Source organism: Chiloscyllium plagiosum, unplaced genomic scaffold, assembly GCF_037043375.1.
Source record: "Chiloscyllium plagiosum isolate Xiang-an unplaced genomic scaffold, Cpla_swu_hap1 HiC_scaffold_50, whole genome shotgun sequence".
Taxonomy (NCBI): Eukaryota; Metazoa; Chordata; class Chondrichthyes; order Orectolobiformes; family Hemiscylliidae; genus Chiloscyllium; species Chiloscyllium plagiosum.
This window is the reverse complement of record NW_028270188.1, coordinates 25,324,788-25,341,355: the sequence shown is the minus strand read 5'-3', so window position 1 is coordinate 25,341,355 and position 16,568 is coordinate 25,324,788.

The window sequence follows — 16,568 nt, the reverse complement described above, 5'->3', positions numbered from 1 at the left end:
AGAGAAAGAGAGAGGGAGAGTGAGATTTGTCGCTTGCACAACCACAACAGCTACAGAAAGCTGAAACTAAAACTGTGATTTTGTGCGATACGTCACAAATCTGGCTTCTTCTTTTGCATCAAAATAAATACAAGGCTTCATAAACGTTTTGATTTTGTAGGTTTCTGGTAGTGATCTCGCCAATTCTGTCTCAACTTCCATTTCTTTCAGAAAAAAGACAGGGGTCAAAGTCATAGCATCGCCCCATTCAGTGATGGTTATGGAACAGATTTGTTTCGGCAAATGTGATTGATGTAAGGCTTAGTGCGGATCCTGATGATAATGTTCTCAAATATCAACTGTCCTTGCTCTTGTATTCAATAGAGAGTATGAGTTTGGAAGGCGCTGCCTAAACAGTATTGATTATTCTCTAACCGATGTACGGCTGTGACATATGCGCTGGCGTTCGAGGAAGAGGAATTTTAGTGTTGCCAAAGACGACAGCTCCTTTGCCTGGGATGCCATCAGACTTCTTGGGCATTATTGAGGAAGATTCCAACTAGTAAGTTTTGTTGATTATGCTTTGCTGATAGTTGGATTCCATCCTCGGGCGACTGTCTTTGTGGAGAATGCACATTCTCTCCGTGTCTGCTGGTTTTTTTCCCTGAATATTTCAGTTCCTCCGACAGTCCAAAGATGTGGTGGTCAGCTGAGTTGGCCTTGCTTAATTGATCACCGTGTTAGGTGCGTTAGTCAGGCGTAATTATATGGAAGAGGAATGGGTCTGGGTGGGTTACACTTTGGACGGTCGGTGTGGAATTGTTGGACCGAAAGTCCTGTTTGCATGCTGTCGGGAATCTAATCTAATAACAGTGTACTGGTTCTCCTGCGAAAATTATTTTGCCAGAATTTTGTTGCAATGTCTGCTTCAGAAACAGTGGGTAAACAGCATTGAGATCGTTGAATTGTTGTGTTTTGTTGAATTAAACAAAAGCTGCACATGTGGATGGACGGGCGCTCGCGGGGACACAGGTTTTTAGTTGTCCCAGCAGTTTAAGTTGGGGGCGGGGGGGGCAGGTATTGGTGAAAGATTGAAGCAGATAGACACAGATCTGTCCGTTTTGGTGAAAAAAACGGCATACTCTCTCGACTGTTGTAGAGTTTTTCTTTTGCATTTTTTCTTTCTCCATGACTGAAGATAACCGGTTAAAACGAAGAATCTGTGCTTATGGAAAAAAAAACAACAAATGCTGGAAAACACAGCAGGATTGGTAGCATCTCTGGAGAGTAACCCGAGTTAAAGTTGCGTGTCCAGTTACACTTCATCAGAACTCATGGTTTTTGGTACTGCTGCTGCATTTTAACAGTTGAGGATTTGTAGTTGAACAAAATATGTAAAACATAGAACATAGAAGAACACAGCGCAGTACAGGCCCTTCGGCCTTCGATGTTGCGCCGATCCAAGCCCACCTAACCTACACTAGCCCACTATCCTCCATATGCCTATCCAATGCCCGCTTAAATGCCCATAATGAGGGAGAGTCCACCACTGCTACTGGCAGGGCATTCCATGAACTCACGACTCGCTGAGTAAATAACCTACCCCTAACATCTGTACTATACCTATCCCCCCCCCCCCTAATTTAAAGCTATGCCCCCTTGCTGACTCCATAGCTGGCTATGTTTGGTCATCCTTTTAATGGATTGGAGGTGATGCCAATTTTACATTCTTTGTTGTATGTTAACTTTTTTAAAAAAAGAATAATGTGTATTTTGTTTAAAGCCAAGTAGCTTGAAGAAATCGTACACATCTGGAACACTACACGTTTTGCATGCCTTTAAATAAATACAGGTCAAGGTCTAGGGTATCATCTTGATAAATTTTGAACGGAGCTTGTCCAGTTCGTTATACTTCCCACACCTATCACTGGACTAGATTCTGAAGTTTCAACTTAATCAAATATTCATCAGAGGAAAGATTGAAAATCAGAATGAGAAAATTCAGGAAGACAATGGAATCGGTCTCACTCTGTGAGTGACTTCTCTACTTTTGGCAACTACAACAGTAACATTTTTAAAAGAAGTACAAAAGATGTGTACTGTCTGTAAAATGTACAAAAAAATAAACAAAATCTGTATGGGAAACTCAGCAATTCTGGCACCATTCTGTGGAGAAAAAGCAGAGGCAACGTATCGAGTCCAGTGACTCTTCATCAGAAACGTCATTGAGATAAGTTGGTACCATGAAGCTGCCCATCATTGTTGAGGGATCACTCCTTAACGAACTCCGCTATGCGTGCTTTGCTCGGGAAGTTTTGTCATCAATTTGTGTTTTTACTTCTTGAGCAGTTATAACATGTTTTTGAAAACAGTATCATAGCAGCCGATGTCATGTTTTTGGTCAAGTAAGTGCAACGCAGTTCAATGATGAGATTCACAGCCATGTTAGTGAGGATGTTAGTGAGTTCCAGGGCCCACTTGAATGGATCAGTTCAGAGGATCTTGTTAAACTATCACTTTAGATTATGTTGTATCAGCGACGTGTTTGCTTTATTAATTTCTAGCATTCAGTCCGAGTTTAACAAAAGGGACATACTTCTTTCAAAAATGTGCTAGTTCTTCTTCTCTCGGTGGCGGTTGTGAGTCTTCAGAATTCTGGGCATCAAATAATAAATGATTCTTTTTATGAGAAGAAATCATGATGGCAGAGCTAGTTTCTTGATAAAAAATGAAGTGAAAGAAAAGCAGAGATATTCAGAAATATTCAAGAAGTTCGAGACGAGGATAAACGTGTGTGAGTTATGAAATTATCGAATAGCAAAGGATGCTCTAAGGGAAAAATGATCAACTTATGGAATATTGGTTGTATCTTCAAATGGTTAACGAAATGTGATTTTCCTTGAGTGTTTGTGTTTAGAAATGGCTTCTGGTCAAGTGTCAGGGAGCGGGGAATCAGCAATTCTTTCGACATTTTACTTGTGAGCCTGGCGATCAGAATAAAAATGATCAAATACCTTTCGTGTGGAAGCAGGCCATTCGGTCCACGGAATCCACACCAATCCTTCTAAGAATATCCAACCTAGCTACCCAAAGCCTGTAACACGGATTTCACACAGCTGATACATCGACACTGCACATCCCTGGATATTATGGGCTATTTACCAAGTGTAACCCACGTTCTGTGCACATCCTTGCACTGCGGGAGGAAATCGGAGCTCACGCAGGAAATCCATGCAGACACAGGGAAAATGTACCAACTTCGCGTGGTCGCCTGAGGATGACGTGTCTGGCACAGTGAAGCTGCTGTGCTAACCACTGAGACACTGCGACAAGAAAAATAGTTTAATATAAATACTTTCAGGAAGAAATCTGTGCTTACCCGTCCCAAAATTATGCAGACGAAGCTGGAAATCGTCTCACCCTAATCAGAGGCTTATGTGTATTAGGATTTAACAATATTGACTATCAGTCTGATCTTATATACTATTTTTCATAACTAAGCCTGAAACAGATTGGCGTAAGATTTCAAATAAGGTGAAACAAAGATGAGAGATTAATGTAAGTTAGAAAGAGAATAACGTAGAGCACCTGCAGGCACAGAAATTGATCAGGAAGAAGTCAGTACAGGAATGGATCTGGGTGGAGCGAGCATGATCAGTAACAAATTAGGAGAGATCATGGATGAAGAAATCACACAGACAGAGTGAAGAAAGACACAGAAGGAAGCAACTGCTGGTTTGAGAGGAGACTGTTTTGCAGAGTTGAGATGCAGACGCAAAAAGGCAATTTTGAGTGCCTGAGAGAGAGTGACAGCGAGGGATGGAGAGTAATTTCGAGGGATAGAAAGACATGAAAAGGTATTGAGATTGATGGGAGAAGCTGTGAAACTAACAGACCATGCACAGTAATTCACGGCAGAAGCTGTGTTTTTTTCTGTTTCTTGACAGAATCCTGTCTTATTGAATGATATTGCAATTTGGCATTACTTGCTACAACTATGTTCCTTTCAGTATGGCAGGCTCTTCCACAAACCTGTTACCATTCCAAAATCTAAACCGCATTTGTGTCCAATGTCGGATCAATTCTTCATAACACAGGATTTGAAACTGAACATAAAAAGGCCTTTCCCACAGAAACCGAAAACAGCCCAAGTCTGATGGGCTGGAAAGCAATTTAATTCTATAAAAGTCCGCCGTGTAGAATTAATAAACTTGGTTTGCACCCTTCGCTTACCTGTCACTAACATCAAAGGCCATAGCGATTAATGATGGATACGGCTCTTGAACCATTTACTGTTAGTTTAGTTAAAGAAGCACGGCTGCACTTTAATCCTTCACAGATTGCCGACAGTGTGGAAACAGGCCATTAAGCCAACACGTCCACACCGACCCTCCGAAGAGTAACCAGTTCCCTAGTCTATTACTCTAACTTTACTCCTGACTTTTGAACTAACCTACATACCCTTAAACTATGTACAATTTATCATTTACAATTCACCTTACCAGCATATCGTTGGATTAAGGAGGAAACCGGAGCTCACAGACGAAACCCGCACACACAGAGAAAATTCTTCTTTCTCTTATTGTTTTAAATTGAATCGTGTGGAAACAGGCAACTTGGCCCAACAATTCCACTTTGATCCTTCGAGGAGTACCCCATTCAGATCCAACCGCTGGCCCGATTACTCTGAATTTCGCCTCAGGAATGCACCTGAATTGCACATCCCTGAACATTATGGACAGTTTCGCTTCGCCAATTCACCTGACGTGCACATCTTCGGAATGTGGGAGGAATAACACTCACGTGCAACCTCCACACAGGCTGTCGCCCGAGGCTGCAACTCAACGTGGTTCTCTGGTACTGTGAGGTAGCAGTGCTCACATATTAGCCATCAGGCCACTGAGCTTTGATTGCGTTGAAATATAAGCAAATGTGCCAGAATTGTGGGAGCACCACAGATATCGTAATCTCAGCGTCTCTGTACGGACATCGATTCTAATCCATTCATAATAGACACATTTGAATTTAATGATTAAATAGACTCGCATAATTGGCAAGTTTTCTCCCTTGTTTAATTTCATGGAGGAAATCAGTCGGCCTACGTGCGACATCAGAAGAGACAAACAAAAGGCAGATGCTGAAATCCAAGGCAGACAAGCAGGAGGCTTGGAAAACAAAGGAAGTCAGGTAGCATCAGGAGGTGAAGATATCAAAGTTTCGGTGTAACCTTCCTTCAGTCATTGGGCTGGGTGCAAATGGATCCGCAGATGAAGCGGGGTAGTGGTTGAGGATGGCAGTGTGTTGTTTTCAGGACAGGTGAAATAAAATAGAGGGCATGGCCTGGTTGGTTGATTGGAACAATACATTTGTTTATTTCTGGAGGAAATGCTTGATTAGAGGAATTGAAGATAGGGAGAGGGGAGGGGCTGGGAATGCTGCGAGCGGATAGGAAAAGAAGCTGTTTGAAGTTCGAGAACTCAATGCTGCGTGTCCGGGCTACATTGTCAACAAGCAGAGGACGAGGTGCCATTTCCCACAACCTGCAGTCAGATTCCCTGTGACAAAGAAAGAGGCTAAGGATGGTCATGTTGAAAATGAGTAGGAAAGGGAATTACAACAGACAACGACGAGGAGGTAAGGTCGGCTCCAGCAGGCCAAGCTGAGATGCTGAGTGAAACGTGGACTCAATTTACGCTTGCTCTCATTGATGACGAGTAGACCAAATCGGGACCACTGGATACAGTAAACTAGTTTGCAGGAGGGGCAGGTGAACATCAGTTTCACCTGGAAAGGTTGTTTGTGGCCCGGGATGGAGGTGAGTGAGTGGCGGTGCGCCAATACGTTTTGCATGCCTTTCAGTCGTATGGGAAGGTACCTTTGGGTTCAGGAGTGTTTACAGGGCAATGTCCCCAAACATTTGAGGAATGGAACGATACTTGACGTCCTCAGGAGAGGTGGTGAGAGCAAGGTATTCTTAATGTTGTGGTCTAATTAGAGTTGTCAGAAGAGTTTAAGAATGTTTGGTTGAATATAGAGACATGTCAGCTGTTGGGTGAGAACAAGGTTGAACTTATCTTTACTGTGTGTAAATTGGTTTTGAGAGCAATGCAATGGGGAATGGAGGAGGTGCGCCCGTGTGCTCTCTGGATGACAGGGCAGAGCAACATGTTTACCAAAATGGATGGGCATCTGTGACATTTGAGAGTGGAATGTCTCCTCATCCACGCAGATTCGGTATAGGCTGAAGAATTGCGTGAATGCTGTGGACTGCTTGACGGTTATTGGCAGGGAAAAGTTGTCAGTCAAGTAGCGATGAGAGTCTGTGGGTTTTCTTATACTCATCCGCCTGGAGATTGCACCCGAGATAGAAACGGAGATGTTAAGGCAGGGGAGGATAATGTTCAGGATGGATCATGTGCCTCATTGTTAACTGACCTGATGCAGTTGTAGGTGAGTGATAAAATACTACATATTATACTACTCAATGCATAAACTATTAATAGAACATTTCCATTTTTGCTTCAAGTATTTGGAACTACCTAATTTAGTCAAGCTGACTTCACTTGCGTTTCATAACCGTTGCTCTCTCGAGAAACCCAATGTTCGTTTCAAAGTTACAAACCACACAACACCAAGTTATAATTCAACAGGTTTATTTGGACGCACTATCTTTCTGAGCGCTGCTCATTCATCAGGTCTTTGCGGAGTTTCAAACATCTTAGAAAAGATTAATTCAATTTGCACATTTCTCATGCATTCTGCCTTGGCAGAACGCAGTCTCCTCTTCTATTTAACATGTTGAAAGGAATATTTTGCCGTCAGACTTCACCAGCTTTCAAACTGGTGCCAAATCCGAACTTGTTCCATTGGATAATCTGATTGACAAAACATTTTGCCAGTTGCATTGTCTACTGCATTTTACTTCAGCAATTCAAGTGGATCCCATGCAACTTTAAAAAATTAAATTACGGTACTGAGTAATTTTTTTTAATCAAAGCAAATTGGACAGAAATAGAGAGAAAAATATCATCGTCCATAATAGAAATCGCGAAAAACGATAAAAAAATGTCATCCTAGAAATGTTAATTGCGACTTTGAATCTGCTTACAATCCAAGTATATTTTGTCTCGTTGGGATAACCTCAGTTTAATCTTTTTCCTGTCCCGCTGAAAGTGTGCTTTGATACTGTCGAATAGCCTGATTTATAAAACATTTAATCTCTACCTCACTTCACTGCACCTGACTTCGGCCATTCAAATGGATCTCGTGCTTTTCTTCCTCATTTCCGGTATTAAGTAAATCAATGAGAAGTGATTTCCCATTTCCACCAAAGGAAATTGAACAGAAATACAAAATAAAATTTTACTTTCCTCATTGAAGGTGCAGACTTTCGTCTAGACATGTTAATTGCGTCGTTGGCTTTGTATCTGATAAGAAAGCTCTGAGAATTTTTTCATTCTCCTTCAGTTCACCACATTTCAGTTGTCATCCTTTCCCCCGCAGCAACTGTTCTTTCTTCAAAAACATCCTTCACAATCGCCTGGTCATTCTCACGGGAGTGAGAATTTATTTCCGAGATTCATCCCTGCTCATCACACCTGTTTGTTCTCTCATGGCCACTTTGAACTTTGCAGCCACCGTTGTTTCACTGGCTCACTGTGGTTTCCCCTCTGATTTATTTTTCTGGCCATTTGCTGTGAAAAACGTAAAACAAAGCTCTGCACTGAAAAAAAGAAAGCAGCGATTTTGCGTCTAACAACAGTGAGCGTACTGGGCTCTTTGGAACTTCTTCCCCGAAGGTTTACACAAGAAGCTCGATTTATGATTGGTATTATTCCCTGGAAATGCAGTTTGAAACACAAACTTGTTGGTTACAAGTCATGGCCCGCATTTATCATGTTTCATTGCTCCCGTCCGCTCTTGTTCTGCTGCTCACGACATTCACAACGTAGTTACCACTACAGAATGACATGGGCACCAGGACTGCACCACTGGAGAGAATGACAAAGAAAAACAAATGGTAAAGGGAAGGATATACATTATTTTACTCTTCAGTATATCTGAATCTTTCATGCTTTCATTGGCTACTCAGCTTGTTTATGATATGTACATGCGAATTGAAAGCATTGAGTTTTATCCCTCTGATTCAGATCACCAAATGATAACACTACGTGGATCTGCCATGATACAGCTCATCAGTATATGTGCCATCATTTCCATTGCACTGTAACACAGCAACAATTCTGAAATGAGCTCAATTATACTCTGAATTATCTATGCAAATGCATTGTAAAATTAGTAATAGCTTCTGACCGTTTACAGCGATTGTAGACTTGCTCCTGGCTCAAATATGCTGACCACAATACTGGAACAATGTCGAAGACAGAGTAATCCTCAATGTGCAAGCAAGTTTACATATCACTGCAGTCATCAGCTTTTGTCTTATTGAGTGACAAGTATGAGGCGGTGAATTCCTTGAATGGACAAGTTACGAGTTGAAACCTGCGGTGTGAATGCGGCATTTAGTGTGTCGTATATTCGGCTCTGCGTTGTTTCCTTAATTCTTTTTGTTGTTTTTGTAGTTAATATTATGCATACTTAAGTAATGTATTAAATATTTATCTCGATACACATTTAGCCTGTTCTCTTCAGTCACTTTCGACTTGATTTTTTTTTATTCATATCCCCGAAAGCAGACACAATTACATGAGGCAGAGATGCATTTGGAGATTCGAGAACACCGGGATTCTGTCTGAAGAGGGGTGCAAGGGACTGATAATATCGAACGGTTGATTTTAAGAAGGGGGATGCGCTGGAAAATGTTTCAACATGATAATGCATAAATCCCTTGGGGAGACGGGTTGTATCCAGGGTTTTCACGAGAAGGGAGGGAAGACATTACTGTTTCAGCTATGATCTTTTTCAGTCCACTTGAACAGTGCCAGATGATTGACGCTGGCTCATGCACTTCCGTTGCTCAAGAAGAGGAAGAGGAATAACCCTGGAAATTATGGACAAGTAGGTCTTATATCATTGGTGGGCACAATATGGGAGAGGTTTCTGAGAGTTAGGATTTCTGATTGTTCGTTAAAACATAGTTTTGTGAGACGAAGAGTGTGGTGCTTGAAAGCCATAGCAAGTCAGGCAGCATCCGAGGAGCAGCGGAAATGACGTTTCAGGCATAAGCCCTTCATCAGGATTGTGGCTGGGAAAGGAGCTGAGTGATAAATGGAAAGCAGTCGTGTTGAGGTGAAGTTCACTGGGTAGCCAATAGGTAGATTCAGATAGGGGTGTGTGATTGTGATAGGTAGGAACAGAAGGTGGTGTGGATAGCTGGGCAGTAACATGGAGAGGTGGAACGGGTCAAGAGGGCAGTACCACGTTCAAGGTTTGAATGAGGGACGTGGTGGAGGGAGGGGAGATAAGAAAACTGGCGAAGTCTACGTTAATGCGTGTCATTCGATGGTACCAAGGCGGGTGGTGAGGTGTTCTTCCTCCTGGCGTTGTCTGGCAAGTATTTGGCAGAGAAGGAGGTCCAGGACTTACATGTCCTTAGTGGAGTGGGAAGGGAATTTGAAGTGATCAGGAACAGGACAGTGGGACTGTCTGTTGCATCTGTTCTGAGATGTTCACTGAAGCATTCCAAGCATTGCCGCCTTGTCTCCACAAAGTAGATGAAGCCATATCGCCACCAATGGACAGAGTAGATGGCGTGTTTGCAAGTACAGGTAAATCTCTGCTGGATGGGAAGGATCGTTTACGGCCTTGGATAATTTCGGGGGGGTGCGGAGGTATAGGCGAAGGTTTTACACCTCTTGCTGCGGCAAAGGGATGCTGCCGTGAACAGACGATGAGTTGGAGGAATGCGTGGATTTAACGAGGGAGTCGTTGGTGGCATCATCTCTGCAGAAAGTTGGACAGGGAAATGTATCTCTGGTGGTTGACTCTGCCTTTGGTGGCGGGTGTGGCAGAGGATTATGCGCTGTATCTGTATGTTTGGGGGTTGGAAGGTGAGGTCCAGTGGCGTTCTATTCTTATTATTATTTGGAGGCTTGGCGTTGAATGGCGAGGGTCGGAAGTGGAGAAGATGCGCTGGAACGAATTCTGTTCCTGTGGGAGGGGATGCTGTTCTCCTGAAAAAGAAACGATCTGTAGTGATCTTGAGTGGAGCTGCTCCTGCTGGATACAAATATGGCCGGGACGGAGGACTTGGGATTAAAGGAACAGCGTTTAAACAGGAGGTGGGCAGGGAACAATTGTAGACAGTTAGCTGCGGGAATGGTTAGGATTGAACCTCATGTCCGTGTTGGAAATGGACATGGAGACGTCCAGGCAGAGAAGGGAGTTGTCTGAGAATGTCTGTGAACTTGAGGTCAACGTGGAAGGTGCTTGTGACATTGATAAACTGTTAAACCTCCTCACGGTCGCACAAGGTGTAGCCCACAGAGTCATCAATATAACGAATGGAAATACATCAGAAATGGTGGAATGTTAACTCCTGAAGGCGGGTTGATCCATTATATCTGATGAAGAAGCAAGCATACCTTTGGCTCACAGTCTGACCATGGCTGCTGTTTTGGTCTGAAAATAAATGGAAGGATTCGAAGGAGAGGTTGCTGAGATTGAAGACCATTTTCGCCTCTTGAATGAGTGTGTAGGTGGAGGGATAATACTTGGATCAGCGGGAAAGGATGAAACGTTGGTTTTAGAGGTTTACACCACGGTGAAAGGATGTGAGTATGGAGTGATTGTCCATGGTGAAGATGAGGCATTGTGAGCACCAGGGAAACGAAAGCCCTTGAGGAGGTGAAATGCGTGGAGTGTGTTTCCAATTTATATAGGGATGTATTGTACCAAGGGGGATAGGACATTGGCAAGATAAGGAAAGGTAGGATTTGTTGGGCATGGGTTGGCGGAAACCGTGTTTCGACAGTGGCAGTAAGGTTTATGAATTTGGGTTCAGAGATAGAAACAACCACCATGAATTTTCAGGACGATGAGACTAAAGGGTGTGCAGGAGACATCCCTGAGATGATGAGGTTGTGGATAGTATGGGAGATCATGGTTTGCTGATGGAAGGTGCGGCCGTAGCTGGGGGGCAGTAGGAGGAGGTGAAATGGCAACTGGCTTCCATGGTTTCGAAGTCAGGACACCAAATGAAGAAAGCGCACCCACAACCTCCCGTCACATGGTATTATGCTGACTTTTGGCTTGGAGTGAAGGGAACTGAGGACTGAGCACTGTGACAGTGAGAGTTCGGAGTGCGTTAAAGGGGTGGACAAGTTGAGGTGACCAAAGTGATGGCGGCAGTTCGTGTTGATGCGTTCTGGGGCGGGCAACAGTCCAGTATAATGTATCCAGCTGATACAGTATTTTGAAGGTCGCAGAAGGGATCCTCGGAGGTTGGATGGACAAAGTAAGGGCGTGGTTAGAAGCAGAACAAGAAAGTGGGATGTTGCAACACCTGTTGAACTTTTGTATCCCGGAAAGTAGTGCAATGAAGGTCAGAAATTTACTGAGGACTGAACGTTCATGCTCAGCAAGGGGGAGGTGTGAGGGATGGTTTCAAGAAGGACTCATCAAGGCTGCAATTAAGGACCTGGTGCAGAGTTAGAGTTAGGAGTTGTGGCAGAGACTGTCTCGCTGGCGAATGTGATCATGGCATTGTTAGAGACATCATCAAATGAAGTACAAATAACCATGTTCATTGGTGGGCGGAAGTGCTGCGTTCAGTGGCATCCGAGGCAATGGAAGTGTCCTTACTAACGACTTTCGTGGTGTCTTCAGCCGTGGCTGCGTTGATTGACTTCACTGAGGGTGGAAGTGCCTTAGGGGCCAGCAACATCTGGGCTGCAAGTGGCGTTGCGTATAGTCTTGGCAGTGATTTCATCAGAGGGGGACAATCCTGCCTTCAAATTATATTATGGTTCCTGCAGCGTGATCGAGTTTATCTCTCGGAACGCCCTCCCTATTGGAAATGAGGCTGCTCTGAGAGCTTAAAACTCTGGCCCTCTGTCACACGTAACATGCCTTTCCAATTCTTCAATTCAGTCTTTTTCTAGTCTTAGCCTTATTCCTTCTCAGCCTTTTCTGTGACAGCAAAATACTTGCATGTCAGCCTTGTCTTCTCTTCATGTATGTTGCTGCTTGACTCTCCATCTATCTCTCTGTCCCCCCCTCTCTCTCTCTCTGTTTTTCCCTCTGTCAGTGCACCTCTCTGTCCTTCAATGTGTTTGGTGCCTCTCTCCATCAGTCTCCCTCCATTTGTAAATAATTTGATGTATCACGTATGACAAGTATCCACTTCGGTACTTTATAACTCACAACACGACCCTTCAGTATTCCAGAACACACAATATTACAGTGCATATACAGGGTGCTTAATCCCTCGTGTTTGTGCCGTCAATGGTGCAGTTCAAATTAATCACAAAGTCCTACACGTTGCCCATTTCCCTCGACGTTCACGTCCACGTTCGCCACCGACTGTTCAAGCGTCTACCGATATGCTCCTTAAACGCTGAGACCATATCTGCTTCTACCGCTACCCCGGAAGCTAGGTCCACGCCCCCTACCAACATCTGTGTTGATAAAAAAAATCTCTATCCTCTCACATCTGCTATAAACGTGTCACCTTCCACACTAAACATTGCATTTGACACTTCCAGTCTCGGACAAGAGATTGTGATTATCCACCCGATGGATGTCTCTCATAATTGTAGGGGCTGTTGTCCGTTCCCAGTCAGCTTCCGACTCCCAGCGAAGATAATCCAAATTTCTAAAACTTCTCTTTTCAGATATTATATTAAATTCCAAGAAACGACCAAGAAACTTCGATTGCACCCGCCTGAAAGCAACCAGATCGTTGTTCTGCTGTGGTGACTAAACTGTACTCATTGTAACAGTTTGCAAATATTATGGAGCTGCAACATGACTTGCCGAGTTTTGTACTCAGTGCCCCAACCTGATGAAGATAAGCATGTTGTTCGTCTTTGTTACCTTATGCAATAATAATATCACATCAAGGAGCTACGGACTTCTAACAAAGGCCCGTCCTGTGTCAATAGTCCTCTCTGAGTCATACTGTTTTTTCATACTGTCTACTTACAGTCAACGTCCTGAAGTGCGTCTGCTGCCACTTGCACAGATGATGTTTCATCTGCCATTTCTCCATCTATCTTCACACCCACACAAACAAACTAACTTATAGAGCAGAAGTCCCAGCACTCCTTACAGATTACCATTTGTTACATAATTAAAGTCAGAAACAACCCACCATAACGATACGTTCTTCCTCTGACCAAGCAAACGTTTCTAACTTGTTATTTCATTCACATGCCACCTCAGTTAATGCTATGTCCCAGTCTTCCATGCTTGCTTGAAGTTTTCGAAAAGCCCACTCAGGTAATATTATGCAAGTTAATCTGGCAGTTATGTATGTAACTTAGTGATGTAATGCATACCCGGGATCATATCACAGGGCGCCAGTCACAGATAAAGGTCGTGCACTGTGATAGGCTAGTTAATTCAGTGCGAGATAAGCTACTGCTGAAGGTGATGGTAGGACAATGTGATAGGTTATGTGTAATGTAGGGAACCAGTCTGGTAGACGATTATTAATTTAGAAAGGTAATGGAAGCCAATATGATTTGTTATGCTAATGTCATCCGATAGGCCAGGGAACAACAAATGTATGAACTGCAGTGGAACAAAGGCTTGTTGGGCAATCATGCAACGATTAGATGATTGTCACACCTTTTCCTCGCAAATTTAAATTTCTCCAAGTAATGTTTGGAAAATATTGAGTGATTCAACGACAAAAACGTTAGCATGCCAGATGAGACTCGGAGAATCATTCCCCTCTGAAAAGATGCTGCAGCTACAAGGCACTCACAGTTGTGCCGAAAGCTCTCCTGAGAAAGACAGAGTAAAAGTGCTGTCTACACACAAAAGAATGGCAAACGTTTTGCTGCTAATTTGACGATATTCTGTCAAGTAAGGGAGGTTTTCAGAGTCGAAGAAGTGCAGAGAAAGCTGCTGGTGGGTCAGTCTGATCCAAAGAATGAAAGGTAATTTAAAGTTTGAGGATGTTCAGCAAAACTGCGCGGGGAGGGGGGTGATTATGTATAGAAAAGAGAGATTGTGACAAAATTCCATGTCGTGCATATAAATTCTGTTTGTTCCGCCCTGAAATAGTAACGGTAAATAAAGAATAAAAAAAAACAAGATCAGGTGACTGAACCCTCAGAGCTGGTGAGGACTGTTTTGTTGTTAGTACTATTGAATTTCAATGAAATTGAAAGCGGGCAGATTGGTAGTAGACTTAGAAGTAAAATAATAGAAACGAGACAAGTTTTCTAAAATGCTACTGGATGCTTGAAAAAAAGACTGGATGATAATCAGACCGATGTAATTCTACACATGAACAAAGGATCTGCTAAGACAGAAACGTTATCTGTGTAAGAGAGAGAGAGAAGCTCTGACTTGCAGAATGACTTTGTGTGCGTCGGTGTGTCTGTGTGTGTGTTTGAGAAAGAGAGACTCTAGAGTATAACCATTGCGGTCTGGTTTTTGTGAACAATTTCTGGTTCGTTAAATGGTCTTGTTCCCCAGAGCTCGATATGCGTGAGTATTTTGATCTTGTTTTGCACTGTAGGAATTCAAGATCGAGTTTTTCTTAAAAGTTTTTTTCAAGGAATCATCAGTGATTACTGTAATCTGCAGATGCAGTCTTGGAGTAGTATAGGTAGAACGAACGAAAATAGAATGTCTTTATTAAGTAGTTGAAACTAAGAATGTTTTGGGACTGATGAACTGATGAGGGATGACTGTGATTTGTAGAGTTATGGAATATTCACAATAATGGTCGACTTGCTGCCGGATATGAGAGGCATACGGGAGTGGATTGTGAGAATAGAAGCAATAGATCAGCTGGACTGTAATATGTGTCAGGATGAACAAAGTTGAAATACTGCGAAAGAAATTACCAATAGAAAGAAAGGATATCATAAAAACAACCTGAACAATGGGAATAAAGAAATGAGGGTTTAATACCTTAATGGCCAAAAGAGTGTACTTAGGATGAAAATCTGTGCGATGAAATGGAAGGATTAATTAAGAATTTCAGACCTCAGGATCAATGCTTCCGTGAGTTGCTTTGGGGGTACTTGTCTGCATACGTTTAGTATTGTGACTGCGGTACCTTTACGTGGCCGTATGATACATGATGAGCTCATTATGAACTCTCAGTTTGTTCCCTTGGCCGATACCTGATAATTGTGTGGTCTCGAAGTTTGGGATGTATCTGACTCTTCCCTTTGTTTGGCATGGCACCCGTGTGATGCTTCTCCTTGAGATTGTGACCTTGCCACGGGTTTACTTTGATGTTCTGTCCCCGCTGACATTGCATCGACCGAAACGGAAGAGTGTCCTGATTCTGCGGTGCCAATGGACAGTTTTGATCAGCGACCGGGTATTCCCAATGTATTCAAGGCCAAGAATGAGATATCTGTGGGCTGGGAGTCACTTATCCCTATCATTGGTACTAGCAAGAATGCTGAGTGGATTAATTATATCTATTAAAATCATCCGAGATTTATTTATTGCTTTAATTATGGCCTTTCCGCATTAGCTGCGCAGCCGGATGGCGTGGCAGACAAGGCAGTCCTTCGACTCATTGTTGGCTGAGAAAGGTGCGCTCTGTGTACAGATTTGGGGACATTCATAGCGCGGAGGGATACTTTACACGGGCTGTAGCGAGGCTGTGGAATTTATGGAAGGAGCTTAAGGTGGATGCTGGGTCTGCCCATCGGGTCTTTTGTCTTATTGAATTGTATTTTGAGTGGATGGGGAGCTTGGTTCGTTAAGACAGGGGTTGTTGCGGGTATCCTTTTGCTTGTTGTCTTTTGCTGTCTTATACCTCTATTTGAATCTTTTCAGTGTGTCTTGCTGCGTGACAATTCTCTGTTGTTCCAGTGGACTCTGGCCCGGCCCGTGCTCCACTATGGATCCACTGCTTGACCACTATGATCTGAAATCTGGTGCAGTGATGAAGTCTTCTTCCGATGGAGACACCTGACTTGCATGTGCTTCACGCGCATTTCGATTAAGCGGAGTCTTTGGGTTTTTTTTCTATGCCAGTAATTGTGGGACAAGTTTTTGACCTGTGCTTCCAGGTGCAGAGGAAGGTTCCTTTGAGATCTGCACCCTGGAAATTGTTCTTGACCGGTTTTGCAACTATGCGATTGGATTTGGTCTTTGTGCATTCAGTTTCCTTTTATTCTTTATCTGCATGAGAACTTTTAACCTCAAAGGGATAAATGCATGGATGTTAATTTGGCATTTATACCGCTAAGTTAGTGTTGCAATGCATGCGCAGGATCTATCAGATAAGCACAGGAAAAACAACTGTCTCAAGTGCAGAGAAAGAAAAGGCGCATAGACAGACAGGGAAACGATTTTATAGCTTATCACAGCTTTGATTTCACAAGATTAAAGTTTACATTTTGAAGGATATCCCGTGTCTACTGGTTTTTCTTTGGAATATTGAGTGATTCGCCCACAACAGTACACCATGGACCCCATGCGACTTC